Raw genomic sequence first — 15437 nt, forward strand, 5'->3', positions numbered from 1 at the left:
GTAAGGAGACTAAAGGGATGCCTTTTTCTCACTTATCTTTCTAGATGGATGCCATCTTCAGTCTGCTCTTCCTGGGAGTGCATTATGAAGCATAAGGACTACTTTGACCCTGGAACATTGAAGAAAAGCCAGCTTTTTTTTTTTTTTTCTTTTTTTTTTTTCCACAAGGACATGACATTTTTACTAGACCTTTTCAAGTGTTACAAAATCAACCCAGCCTTTTTAGCAATCATATAGGGCAGTACCAAAGAGAATAATTCCCCAAAATTAGAGAAGCAACTTCCAGGGGAACTATATGGGGGTGCCCCTTGTTTGGGGCCCCTTCAAGCTCCCTTGTCATTAAAGACCTTGGGTAAATAAAGGGAAACTTAGGCCGATTTTCTAATGACCCTGATAGGTACATAGAAGCTTTCCAAAATTTAACTCAGGTATTTCACCTCTTATGGAGGCATGTTATGCTTCTCCTAAGTCACACTCTAACTTCAGTTGAGAAGCAGGCAGATCTGCAGGTAGCAGAAAAATTCAGAGGTGAGCAATATGTCTCTTGTAGTAGGCTTAAAAGGAAAAGAGGAAATAGGGAGAGCAAAGAAATAGGGACAACACCTTTCCCAATAGGACCAGAGGCAATACCTCTTGGAAACCCTAACTGGGACCCACAGACTTTTCTACAGGTTTTTCCTTCTTTAACAGTTTAAAATGGCTCTTTCATAATGATCTTCCAACCTGGGAAAAGTTAATTTCCCCAAACCTTAAAATGCTTGACTTAGAGTAGAGCTAGGGAGAATGGAACCCAGAAGCCTGACATGCTGGCAAAAGGGTAAAAGTTTTTTATTGTTGTCGTTATTGTTTGTTTGTTTATCGGTCAATCTTTTGACTCCTATGTAAACTGGCAAAAGGGATAAGCAAGGACAGATTAGGGCTGGAAATAAAATGAATTTGGTTGGGTTGGATTTCTTTCACTATCTCAGTCACAATATTGCAATGATGGTTTCAAAAGCTGCCTATCAACCCTTTTAAAATACCTCATACAGTGGTGGTTAAATCATAACCTAATTAAGGCTTATTGGTTTCTCTTGTGAGGTTAGTTTTTGTAAAATTCAAAAGCTGAAAATCTTAACCGCTGGCATGGCTAAAGTCTAGTTAAAAAGGGATTTAAAAGGATTTTCTTAAAGAGTGCTCAGCTTAATTAAAAGTGAATTTTGTTTTTCTCTTCTTGGATCTTTTTTTTTTTTAATTCTCAGTTGACTGAATTATTTTTCTCCATTTTTTTTTTTTTGGTCTTGCCACTCTTAATGCATGCATGAGAGGTCTTAAGATAACTTCTGTTAGCATGGAACTTCTTGGGAAAAACAGAGGAGGTGCCACAGACCCTGTTTTGGGGAAAAAAAAATTGTTTCTCCCTTAAAACCCCAGGAATTAGATATTTGCTTCTCAGAATCAAAGGCTCTGTTCTGTTTTTCATTGTGTTATAGGACCATTTTGAGTTTTGGAGTTATCAAGTTACTTCATAGTATGAAAGAGCTCTGGTGTGTAATAACTAGGTAGAAAATACACTTTAAAGGATAACTAACAGTAGTTATAAATCAGGGAAGCATGCTGGTTGGCCATCTAAAAGATATTAAAACAGCCCCATCCCCCACTGAGAGATGAGAGTCCCATGAGGGATGGGCTGATTACAAAATTAGCTGATTGGCTTCTGGTTGCCTTTCTATGAAATACATGGTAGAAGCACTGCACTGTGTTCTCCTATAGTATCTCTCTACTTTTGGGGATCCAAAATCCAGTACAAAGAGGCGTCTTTAATTTTAGGGATCTGTCTAATTAAGCCCTAAAAATGCATGCTACCTGGCCTTATTCCTCCAAAGGCTCCACCTTGAAGTCAGTAATCCAATTAAGAAACTGGCAAATGAAAAAATCTTACAAGTGTTGAGTCTTCTGTCTGTTTGTGTCGCTATATATGTGTTATGTATAATGTCTCTAAAAAGAGCTCAAATTGTTTGGTTTAAAGAAAAATAAACACTTAAATAAAATGTTTTTAATTCACATGACTTTAATCTTTAAGAAATAAAATTAGTCTTAAGGATTATTGGTAAAATGCAAGTATAATCAAAATGCAAATAGGTGTCTAAATTATACAACTTAGATAATAGGTTTGCTAAATGTTCCAAGGTTGTATACTGCCTGCTTTACAGATACATAAGACTTGGGACATGTGGGGTTAGGCACTGGAAAGGGTCATAATTTATCTGTGCTTCTGTCTGGGTCCCAGACTCCACACCGGGTATATAATGAAAATTCCTTATTAACCAGATTTTTCATCAAAACCAAAAGTTGCTAAGAGTTAACACTGCAACATGTATTTGAGATCACTGTACAGTTTTATATGCAAGGTATATGAAAAGAGTGAAATGCTTCTTTAGTAAAAGATTTTAAGAAAGCATAGAAATATACTTTTTGCCCAGGGATGAGGGATTAGGTTAAACTTTATAAGATAGAGCTAGAGGTTTAAGCAAGTTATAGAAAGATTGTACCAATTAATCTTGCAAAAATGTGTGAGCATTAACTAAATTCAAAAGGGTGTTATATGGTCTTTTCATAAGTTGAGCATTGAAATAAAAGCATAGCAAGGTTGTCTTGAGATAGTAATCTGCCCTTTAGCAAAAGGGTTTGTAAAGATTTCACCTCATGGTCAAATTAGTTAAGATTAAATGGAATAATCTATAAGGTTTCACTTAAACAAATTAGAGTTCACATAAATAAACTAATACAAGGGCAAAACTTGACTTTAAACAGAATTTTTATCTAATAGGAAAGGCTAATGAAAAGTTTTTGTCTTTTGAGTCATCATTTTGAAAAAAATAAATGATTGATGACAATTTGGAATTCCATTTTATGACATCACGTGTTTTAAATCTCTAACATTTAGCAGGCATCCCAAAATCAAATGTCAAGTTTCAAAATTGTCTTTCCTGATGCCTGGCTTTCTGAATGGTTCAGAGGGCACCTAAAACATTCAGAAAAGAGGTAATCAGGATTATTTGACATGCTTAGTCACATGAGATTATCAAAATGATGCCCAATATTCTTTAAGTTATATTTTGGTGAATAATACTAATATATGTTTCAAAATTGTATGGAATTTCTAAAATTCTAATGTCTATTATATGCTATCAATCGTAGTTAAAAGTAAAGTTATTGTAAGCCATGGAGATAACCATTTTTTTCTGTCAGTCATGTTCTTAACTGTAAATACCCTGGAAATTTTGTCATTCACAGACAATTTTTGTCTTGCTTTTTCCTTCTCAAAAGATGGGTTATAATCAAGCTATATTAAGGACTTTTATAGGTGTTCTCAAATGTAGGTTTTTAATAGCTTTGAAGATTGTAACATTGGAATAGAAAAATATTGCATGGGACTCATGAAGAACTGAAATATTCACAAATGTCAAGCAAAACAAGAGTTAACTAAATGGAATACACTCAAAAAACTAAGGCAATCTTTTTAAACTTTTTCTTGACTGACCTTTGTTTTGTTTTTCAGAGTTAAGGAAATTTATTTTGAATTATTTATGACCATTAATAACTAAGTAAGTAAGTAACCAAGTAAGTTAAGTTATACTGCCTAGAGCATGTTTATTTCTCTCTGCCTGGTTCCTCTAGAATTTGGAAACTATCAGTAAGCACTTTTAACTTATGACAATATAGTTGTTTCCATCAGTGTAATAAGAATCCTTTTTTTTTCAACACGACACAATTAGAAAAAAATGGTCACTCATCAAGGCTTTGACTGGAAGAGTACGCTTCCATTTAAGGAGTTAATCTTGACTTGCAGAGCTGACAAATGTCCCATGGTGTCAAGTGGCCTCTTACCTAGTCTACACAGTTCCCATACAGGGTTCCTAACCTGTGGTCAGAAAAGAACATCACTTTCTAACAGGTCTAGGATCTCAAAGTTTATCTTGGAATCTTAAGAGAAAAAGATCACCCAAATCACATTTATTTGAGTATAAAAACCCGTGACTGGGCTCAACTGTAAGAAGTCTTATCTGAGATTCCTTGTAAAACAGAGTTCCATCAAAGGCAATCCAAAAGACCTATGTAGAAATAACCATTCTTGTTGCACTTTAAGCAAATAAGAAGGCCAAGTATAAGACTTAATTTTATTATACAAACAACCAAGTCCTATCATAATGTGTTTTTACCAAGAATGAGTACTGGAGAGAGAAATTATGTTCTAAAGCTTATCATACATTTGTCATTAAATCCTAGACTCATTAATTGTTTTTAAACTTTTTGCCTACCTTTTAGACTTATTCCTGTGAATTAAGTGGTGATCTCCTGAAGCTTGTAAGAAACAAAAAGGGGTGGGTAATGCAAATATCTGGATCAATATGCTAGTTCTGGGCAATTATCCTGCAAATTCTGCCAGATAATGAAAGTAAATAGGATACCCATAAACTGGAGCTTTCTTTATTTGACAAATTAAAACCAGGGAACTTCATAGACCCCAAAAGGGAAATTGTATGTCTCAGCAAGTGAAATTTTAGACAGAAATAATCCACTACATCACCCATGCAGGAATTGCTACAGTTACTCTACTATTTGCAGTGGAGCTTTAGAGGGTAGCACCTTCTAACTGATATATTGCTGTTAGAGTTTCCATTGCTGTAGTATTTTGCTTAATTATTATCCTTATAGCAAGGATAATAGTCACCAGCACAAAGGAAGCATAAAAGTTGTCCTATCACTGAGTCTGCTAGAATATGTTATTGGGTTTGCTAATATGTCACACCCTGGCTATGCAAAGGAGATTATAAAAGAAAGAGATTTTATATAAGAAAGAATCTTATATGGCAAATAATTTTCCTGAAGAGAATAGTTGGTTGTTTAAAAGAGGGATGTTTAGGACAAGTCAGAAGGTTTAAGCATGTCTCAGATGGTCTGTGGAAGTCATGAAGGGATTGATAAGTGGAGAAAAGATTTAGCCGAGGTTGACATTAAAGTTACTCTAGCCACCAAAATCCAATGCCTCATATTCTAAAAAGAATGTTACTTTTATATTAATGTTTCAGCAGCATCTGGTGGGGGCAAACCAATATCACAACTCATTTGAATGACTGAAAGCATTCAAATCAAACCCCAAATGGTGCTACAGACTGAATCACATATGGACACACCTTTCTTCTAAGGACCTTAGATCAACCCACTAGGAACCCTAGCTCCTATTCCCCACACAACACCCCTTTTAAGCAGGAAGTAGTCAGAAAGAATCATCATCCAACGCCCTAAAAGCAGTTAAGGTTATCACTCCAGAAAGGGAAATAATATATAAGTTAAGAAGAAATTACTTGGGCAGATAGGAAGGATATGAGAGTCCTTGGTAAGGCTTTTCTTTTTATGTATTTAGGGCACTGCTAAAGCTTTATGTGCATTATCTGTGTGAGTTGGTATTATTATTTCCATTTTTTCCCTAAGAAAATGTGTGCGGGTATTGCATAAATTGCACTGGTTTTCACTACTAGTAAACAAAAGAACCAGAATTCAATCTACCATTTATTTGACTCCAAAGCCCAAATTTTAGTCACAGCACTACTTTAATAATAATAATGCAGGGTGACTCTTAAAAACAGAAGGGACTTACAAAGGAAAACCTGACCATGAATGACAGTTTTCTCCTGCCTCAAGTAATAAATATTTGCCCAAGTAAATATAGAGGAAGGACACGTCTATTCTAAAGCCACACTAAATGACAGGTACATATTTCCATAAATGACTATGAATACTTGTATCTTTGAACTGAATAGTCATTAGTCTGGCTCCTAAAATTTACAATGAAAATGCATGCATACATTCCCTGTGGTAAATGTATTCTATAGAAAGATACAAAAGAACATAAGATAACACATTTTTTTAAAAAATCACTGGCACTTTGGATTCTATAGTGAAACAGGCAAGCATGCTAGGCCTTACAGGAATCTGATGGATTTGTTAATATCACATAAGGCAGCAAAGTGAGGAGAAGACACTCAACTTTTATTTCTTCATATAGCATTTACACTGTCTAGCTAAGAAAATGTTATTGTGAAGGTTTACCTCTTGTCTGCAGGGCCCTTACCCGGTAGAGTTACAACGATGGCCTCTATTCTTTTACACAGCCATTGACCATAGCAAATTTATTCCTAGTTAAGCAATCAATTAATAGTGGAGTAATAAAATTGATTGCATTCAAAAATTATGCTATGCCTGGAGTAGAAGCCTGTGTTGCCCTTCCCTCTCTATTCAGAAATCTTGGTAAAGTGGGACCTTCTCCATTCCATGCCCAGGCATAATTCCAAGTACTCAGTGCAACCACTTGACTAGATTGGGAGCCTGAGCCACTCCTCCCTTTAGATGCAGAGATCTTGGTGCAGTGGCACCTTCTCTGCTTTACGCCTTGTGACATCTGCAGGCATTTGGAGCTCCCACTCTTCTAGATTGGGAGTTTAGGTTACCCCCATTCCCTGGACAGAGAACTTGGAACAGCAGAGGTTTAGACACTCCCCACCTTGGAACATCTCCAGATGCTTGGCAATTCCTCCCCAGGGCCTTCCTTTGAGCTCATGCTCATGCCTGCCATTGAGACATGTAGCTAATCCTGCCCAATCCCATCCTGCCCAGCTTCATCCTCCAACCCCCAACTGGAACTTTGAAGGAATCTCAGACCACAGTGCATTCCACAGGACAGCCTATTGCCTGAGGCAACAGAGAGCTTTTCAGGGTAAACAAAGATCAAGTATGTACCTATCCGTGTCAGCAATAGCCGGCTCTTATCTGTAAGCACCACCTACTGGCCTGGAGGTTGAACTACATAATCCAATCAAAAATTCACTGACACAAGTTAATGGGGAACAAGGTAAACTTTCTGAGACTGCTGCCACCGTAGCCCCACAGGAGGCAGTGAGCCTGCTCACATACCGGTACATCAATACTAAAACCAGAATTTGAGAAAACCCCCATACAAAGGCAGTTTATACCCAAGAAACATGCCATTGAAAGCATCCAGAAAGAAACCCAAAGACTCTACACAACACATATTATAATCACGCTCCAGGGGGAAATAATTCTCATCCAAATGAAAGTGAGTTTAGAATTAAGAAAAGAAAGTTCATCCAGATGCAAATAAGTCAGAGAAACAATTTTAGAAGTATGAAGAACAGTGGTATGACACCCTCAAGGGATCACTCTAGCTCTCCAGCAAAAGATTCTAAACAAAATAAAATATTTGAAATACCAGATAAAGCATGAAACATATTGATTTTAAAGAAGGTTAATGGGATCCAATAGAATGCTGAAAACTAACAAATACATTAGAAAAATAGTTAAGAATATAAAAAAGAGGCAGTTATGTTTTAAAAATATAAAACTTCTGAAAATGAAAAAAAAAAATTATTGATGGAATTACACAATACAGTTGAAAGCCTTCACAGTAACCTAGACAAAAAAGAAGAAAGAATTTTAAAGCTAGAGGACATGTCTTTTGAATTAACCCAATCAAATAAAAATAATTTTTTTAATTCACAAAACTTTCAAAAAATATGGGATTACATAAACTGTCCAAAGCTATGAGGAATACATATTCCAGAGAAATAAGAAAGAATACAAAGTATGGAAATCCTATTTGAGGGACTAATTCAGGAAAACTTCCTTGGTCTTGATAGAAGTCTAGACATCCAGATACAAAAAGCTCAGATAACTCCTGGAGACATACTTCAAGATGAGCTTCACCAAGGCACATGGTTATCAGGCTATTCAAAGTCTACATGAAGAAAAATGTCCTAAAAGCAGCAAGAGAGAAGTGTCTAATCACTTATAATGGAAATCTCATCAGCCTAACAGTGGACTTCCCAGAAGAAAGTTTTTAAGGCAGAAAATATTAGAGTTTTATTGAGAGTCTTTTTATAGAAAAAAAAAAAAAAATGCCAGCCAAGAATTTTGTATCCTGATAAACTAAGCTTCAAAAATGATTGAGAAATAAAGTCTTTCTTAGACAAGTACATACCAAGGGAATTTGTCACCACTAAGCTAGACATACAGAAAATCCTCAAAGGAGTTCTAAACATGAAAACAAAAGGAAACATTTATCATCATAAAACATGTGAAAGTATAAAACTCACAAATCTTATGAAACAATTGCACAATCAAGACTACAAAGCATCTAGATAATAACATTATGACAGGAACAAAAACTCTCTTATTGATACCAATTTTAAACATACGTAATATAAATGGACTAAATACTTCACTAAAAGTTATAGGGTTGAAGAATGAATAAGAAAGCAAAATCCAAGAATATACTACATACAAGAAAATCACCCAGCTGGTAAAGAATTTTACAGACTCAAAGAAGTGGACAAAAATATTCTATGCAAACCGAAACCAAAAGTGAGTAGGAGTAGCTATATTTATATCAAATAAAACAGACTTTAAATTGACAACAGTAAAAACACAAAGAAGATCCTTATGTAATGATAAAGAGATCCATTCATTAGGAAGGTATAACAATTACAAATATATGTTCCCTTAATACTGTAGCAGTGAGATTAAAAAAACACTGTAAGTAAGAAAAGAGATAGACAGCAATACAATAATAGTGGGGGCCTACAATATGTCACTGAAAGTACTAGACAGATCATTGAAGTAGAAAGTCAATGAAGAAACTCTGGACTTAAATTGCACTCTAGACCAAATGGACATAACAGATATTTACAGAATGTTCTTCTTTACAATAATAGAATGTATATTTTTCTCACCTACATGTGCAACATTTTATAAAATTGATCATATGCTAGACCACAAGGCAAGTCTTTACAAATTTTAAGAAAACGGGAATCATATCAAATATCTTCTTGTGACACAGTAAAATAAAATTAATGCTTAATTTAATAATAATAATAATAGTAATAATAAAAGTTATTCTATCCTAATCCTATGCAAATAACTTCCCAGAAAAAAATAAGTAAAAACTGCATGTATCATAATATTTTCTGCCTTGGTAATGCCTACATGATGTTAAGTATCAAAATGGTCAAATGAAAAAGAAAATTAGACCAAATTACAAAGATGGATACAGCTATTCCATCCTTAGCATCTAAGCAACTGAGGTTATAGTTAATAAAATGCAGTTTTATGGAGGTTTTTCATTTCACTTTGATATAAACTTCTCAACATCAAAATATGTGAAAGTAAATTTTCATTATTTGCTTTCCAGACAAAATATCTGAACTAAATACATTGTCACATGTCTTTTGTACTATAAAAAATATTTTTTCAGTTGTCTAGAATAATGTAGTTGATCCTCAACCAATGAGAAAATAACAAAACTAGTATAGAAAATACATATTTTCAAGGGAACTTTAGGTGGAAAAAGATGAATTGATGCAAATAAAAAGGGTTTAAAATGTGACTTCCCATGTGTTTGATAAATCATCCCTGAGGTTGCCAACATCTCCTTTTTTTTTTTTTTTTTTTTTCCTGAGAGGGAGTTAGGCTCTATCGCCCAGTCTGGAGGGCAGCGGCGCGATCTACACTCACTGCAAGCTCTGCCTCCGGGGTTCACGCCATTCATCTTCCTCAGCCTCCCAGGTAGCTGAGACTACAAGCGCCAGGCACCCACACCCAGCTAATTTTTTTGTATTTTTAGTAGAGACAGAGTTTCACCGTGCTAGCCAGATGGTCTCCATCTACTGATCTCATGATCCGCCCGCCTCGGCCTCCCAAAGTTCTGGGATTACAGGCGTAAGCCACCACGCCTGGCCTCACTTTTTTTTTTTTTTTTTAAGAATACTTTTTTTAATTAGTATTATTTTACTTTAAGTTCTTGGATATGTGTGCAGAACGTGCAGGTTTTTTACATAGTTATACATGTGCCCTAGTGGTTTGCTGCACCCATCAACCCGTCATCTAGGTTTTAAGACCCGCATGCATTAGGTGTTTGTTATAATAGTCTCCCTCTCCTTGCCCCCAACATCTTCGACAGGCCCCAGTGTATAATGTTTGCCTCCCTGTATCCATGTGTTCTCCTTGTTCAGCTCCCACTTATGAGTGAGAACGTGTGGTGTTTGGTTTTTTGTCTTTGTGATAGTTTCCTCAGAATGATGGTTTCCAGCTCACCCCTTCCCTGAAAAGGACGTTAACTCATTCTTTTTTTATGACTGCATAGTATTCCATGGTTTTTTTGTGCCACATTTTCTTTTCTTTTTCTTTTTTTTTTTTTTTTTAATTACACTTTATGTTCTAGGGCACATGTGCACAACGTGCAGGTTTGTTACATATGTATACATGTACCATGTTGGTGTGCTGCACCCATTAACTCGTCACTTGCATTAGGTATATCTCCTAATGCTATCCCTCTCCCTTCCCCTACCCCACAACAGGCCCCAATGTGTGATATTCCTCTTCCTGTGTCCAAGCGTTCTCATTGTCCAGTCCATCAATGATGGGCATTTGAGTTGGTTCCAAGTCTTTGTTATTGTAAACAGTGCTGCAATAAACATATGTGTGCATTTGTCTTTATAGTAAAATGATTTATAATCCTTTGTGTATATACCCAGTAATGGGATTGCCAGATCAAATGGTACTTCTGGTTCTAAATCCTTAAGGAATTGCCACGCTGCCTTCCACAATGGAAGAACAAATTTACACTTCCACCAACAGTGTAAAAGTGTTCCCATTTCTCCACATCCTCTCCAGCATCTGCTCACAACATTTTAGAACCTTGCCTTGTCTACTACATTTACTGAGATACATTCTAGATCTATTCTTAACTGCAGCTTTGATTTTCTATAATTCCAGTCTTTTCACATTTCCTTAGTTACTTAATTGCTCTATTGTGAGCTGACCAGCAGGGTAGTAAAATAAAGCATTTTACTACTTTATATATTTTTTATTTTGTCATTTTATCTAGATAATAGATGGCTTTAAAAAGCCAGCAAATTTAGAAAAAAGAGTTAACAGTGTTCTTGCTCAGTTGTTCTTCAAAGATTTACATGTCATAAATTAATGACAGTGTCTAGTAGCAAGAAAGGAATTGTAGGACATATTCTCTTTTTCTATTAAGACAAATATCATGTAATTTAGTAAACTTTGTCTTACTCCACAGTATTGAGTCTCAAAAATTGTGGGTAAACTGAAATTTACCATGAAACTGGGATTACACATTTTAGATTGCAATTAATGCTATTAAATAACCAAATAGCATGCATGCTATGTTTCAGACAGTTTAAAATACTTCCTTTGCTTAAGATAATTAACAGAAGTCCTATAAAAGAAATAGAATAGAACAAATAATTTGATTGACTAAATATGCACATACGTATTCCTTACTCTGATATATATATATACTTATTGTAATCATTTTTAGTGTTAATGTCTAAAATCAAAGAAAAATTTGGTTAAGATGTTTCTTTGATAACTCCATAACTGTATTTTTATATTAGAGACTTAAAAGCTGTAATTACAGTTAAACAAATAGCATTTTAATTAATTAACAGTTGACACTATGCAAAATCTGTTCTGTTCATCGATGGACCAAAGAGATGAGTTGTAAAATGATAGAGGACGTTAGTTTCCTAATGCACAGTGTATATTGAATGTTTAATAGTTTGGAGGATGTTTTGACATTATTTTCGACAACATTGTAGCTATCTGTTCATGCACTGACTCTCTCTTTCTCCAGAACCCTTTATTCGTGAATGTGCATAACTAAAAGTATCTTCCCATTTACTTTACTTTCTTCACATTTTCATCATTCTTCAACAAGTTACAATATTTATCCTAATTATAATTATTTTAAATATTATCTATTTTATCTATGAAACAAGTATAAAGAATATAATCCAACAATCACATAAATGGTCAAAATTAGTGAATATATATATATATATATATTTATCCTATTAACTTCAGATTTTGTAGTACACAGAAAAAATAAAAGACTTTTTTTATAACTTACCTTGATTCATTTTCATTCCTTCCTTTCTAACTATATTATTAATTTATCTAATGATATAGTATTATTTTGTAAGATTCTTCTTTAAGCTTATATCTATATTACATAGTAATAATTTATATTACTTTATCTATATTTACATTTTTGCATCTATATTAACACAGATGAATTTTATTTCATCTTTTGGATTACAATTTATTTTACTGGATCTCTCTTCATATTTCCATATTCCATCTAATGAACTTCTAAATTTTTTTGTTTTATTTTTTATCATTACAAAGAGTGATCCAATCAACATTCGTATAAAAATTTTCTACTGCATAATTATGAAAGTTTATCTAGGTTATATATTTAGAACTATAAATAGATTCAGACACTAAAACATGTTAAATGATTTTAGATACCTCTAACATACTGCACAGTGGTTGTACCAATTTACTCTCTCACCAACAGGGAATTAAGTTTCTATTTTCCCAAAAGCTTTCCAGGGTGGGCACTGTGGTGTGCACCTGTAGTCCCATCTACTCCAGAGGCTGAGGCAGGAGGATTGCTTGATCTCAGGAGTTCAAAGCTGCAGTGAGCTATGAAGGTGCCACCACTCTATCAGGCAGGGAGACAGAGCAAGACCCTATCTTGAAAATTTTAAATAAAATTTAAGAAAACAAAACAAAGACAAAAACTTTCCAATACTTACTATTTTGTTTGGTGTCTTACTAATGCTATACTTAATGGGAATAAAATTGTATCTATGTCAACATGTTTTTTTCACACCACTTTTCTAATGACTGAGATTTGGCACCTTTTAAACGCTTATTTTCTGTTCCTAATTATTTTTCTGTATGTATTTCGGTCATATTATTTTATATTTGTCTATTGAATGACTTATTTTTAGGGATTTATTGGAATTCTTTATACACTGTGGATATTATCTTCATTTTATGAGACACCTACACTAAAAATCAGCTGTTATCTTTTAACAAAGATTAAAATGTAACCTTTATTTAACAGACCCAAAATGTCTATTTACTGCTTTTCCTGCTATTGAAAAGATCCATAAAAAGTAGAATTATTAGTTTTGCTTGTTTTCAGGGCACTTTCACCAAAATTTCAACAATAGCTCCTGGATGCACAGGAATGAATTCATTGTGTACTAACTCTGCTCCACATCCTGTCTATAATCAGGTATGTAGCGGTAGTGGGAGGGCTCTGCATTAACAGTTGTGGGAAGAAAGTACTTTAGAGGTTACCTGGATACAAGCCTTCCCTACTGAGCAGAAGTAATTGATTCTGTATTAGTTGTTTTATGAAGCTGTAGGGCATGCACCCTACCAACAACTCAGCTGTAACCTGGAGCTTTTCTACTTAACTTTTTCACATCCCCTATGGGTGGACTATATAAACATTTTCTTCAGTGAGTTCTGAAATGTTTTAAATACCTTTCTGAGTGCTGGAGTTTTATGGAAGCAGACACTACAATTCTTTTAATAGAGAATTATCTTATGACCTATTTGCCACATTGGTACACAAAGCTTCACAGAATATAAACAAATTAAAAATATGATTCATTTTAATTACTGAAACTTCAGTCACTTATAAATGTGTAAAAGTGATTTTTATGAAATTGTCCTAATATTTAAAATATTGTGCTGCTTGGCAAATACAATTTTTTGTAAAATAAATGAAAGGAAATAGGTCAAATGTGAGTACAATTCCTCAATTTATCTGTTCTTCTCTAACACATACGTAATGATTTGAAAACAGTAATAATAAAGTTTTCTAGAATATTGACTAAAGAGAGATATTTTATCTGGCTGTGAGAGGATAAACTAATATGCTGTGATTGTGGAAATTACAGTTTTGTTTCTTGTGTCAAGATTTTGCTTGAAAAGTTACTTGTAAACACCCTTTAATCTTCTGGGGTATGCTAGACTTTCATCCTTTCAGAACCTCATTATTGCCATCTTCTTCCATGTCCCAGGTTTCCTGCAAAAGTTGAGATCAAATTGAATTACAATTTGAGACTCAGTCTACCAAAACATGACAATTTGGTCTCAGAGGTTTCAGACAAAATACATTTGATATTCTGCAGTGTGTTTTGTGCTGTCAAGTTAAGGCCAAATATTCCAGGGTGTTAAAATTCCATGACTAAAATATTGAGATTTTGCCTCCAAGTCCTTGTGTAACCATCTCAAATTACTTTGCCATTTCACTGTCTATAGAGTTGTCATGTGGTTATAGGACACTCTTTCCAGAACTTTCCAGATGACTTTTACCATCATGTTTTGGAACACAAAATAGTTGGATGCAAAGAGTATATGCTATTTCTTCATTATTGTAGAACAGTTATCTGTGCAACTTTCCATAGGAGGAGGTCAAAGAGGACGTTTCAGCTGTTGTCATTGCTACAAGTATGTGTTATAAACTAGATATATTCAAATTTGGTTTCAACTTTATTATACAAATTTAAGTGTTTCCAATTCATTATTATTATAATTATTCATATATTCCTGAATTTTAAAACAAACTACTGAATCTTATAATAAAAAGTTGTTCTGTTCTTTTGCTGTGTGTGTGTTTCTTTTTTTTAACTGTTGTACCACTGACTGTGTTTTCTGGTTATTTTTTTAGCAAGCATAATTTCTGTATGCTTCTACTTACATAATGATACATCCATTAACTTTCTTCAAAATAATCTGATACATATTGAACAAGATAAACAAATTTAATATCATAGTGGGAATTTATTATTATTTATTATTATTATTTGCTTGTTTAATATTTTCCATATTTTAAACGAGTCTGAACATTTCCATGTTCTTTGGTTCAGTAATTTTAGTTTAAAAATAAGAAAATTTTTTTATTATTATACTTTAAGTTCTAGGGTACATATGCACAATGTACAGGTTTGTTACATATTCATACATGTGTCATGTTGGTTGGCTGCACCCACTGACTCGTCATTTACATTAGGTATTTCTCCTAATGCTATCCCTCCCTCTACCCCCAAACCATGACAGGCCCCGAGGTGTGATATTCCCTGCCCTGTGTCCAAGTGTTCTCATTGTTCAATTCCCACCTATGAGTGGGAACATGTGGTGTTTGATTTTCTATCCTTGTGATAGTTTGCGCAGAATAATGGTTTCCAGCTGCATCCATATCCCTGCAAAGGACATGAACTCACCCTTTTTTTATGGCTGCTTAATATTCCATGGTGTATATGTGCCACATTTAATCCAGTCTATCACTAATGAGCATCGGGTTGGTTCCAAGTCTTTGCTATTGTCCATAGTGCAGCAATAAATATATGTGTGCATGTGTCTTTATAGCATGATTTATCATCCTTTGGGTATCTACCCAGTATTGGGATTGCTGTGTCAAATGGTATTTCTAGTTCTAGATCCTTGAGGAATCGCTACACTGTCTTCCACAATGGTTGAACTAGTTTACACTT

The sequence above is a fragment of the Mandrillus leucophaeus genome, unplaced genomic scaffold, assembly GCF_000951045.1.
Source record: "Mandrillus leucophaeus isolate KB7577 unplaced genomic scaffold, Mleu.le_1.0 Scaffold450, whole genome shotgun sequence".
Taxonomy (NCBI): domain Eukaryota; kingdom Metazoa; phylum Chordata; class Mammalia; order Primates; family Cercopithecidae; genus Mandrillus; species Mandrillus leucophaeus.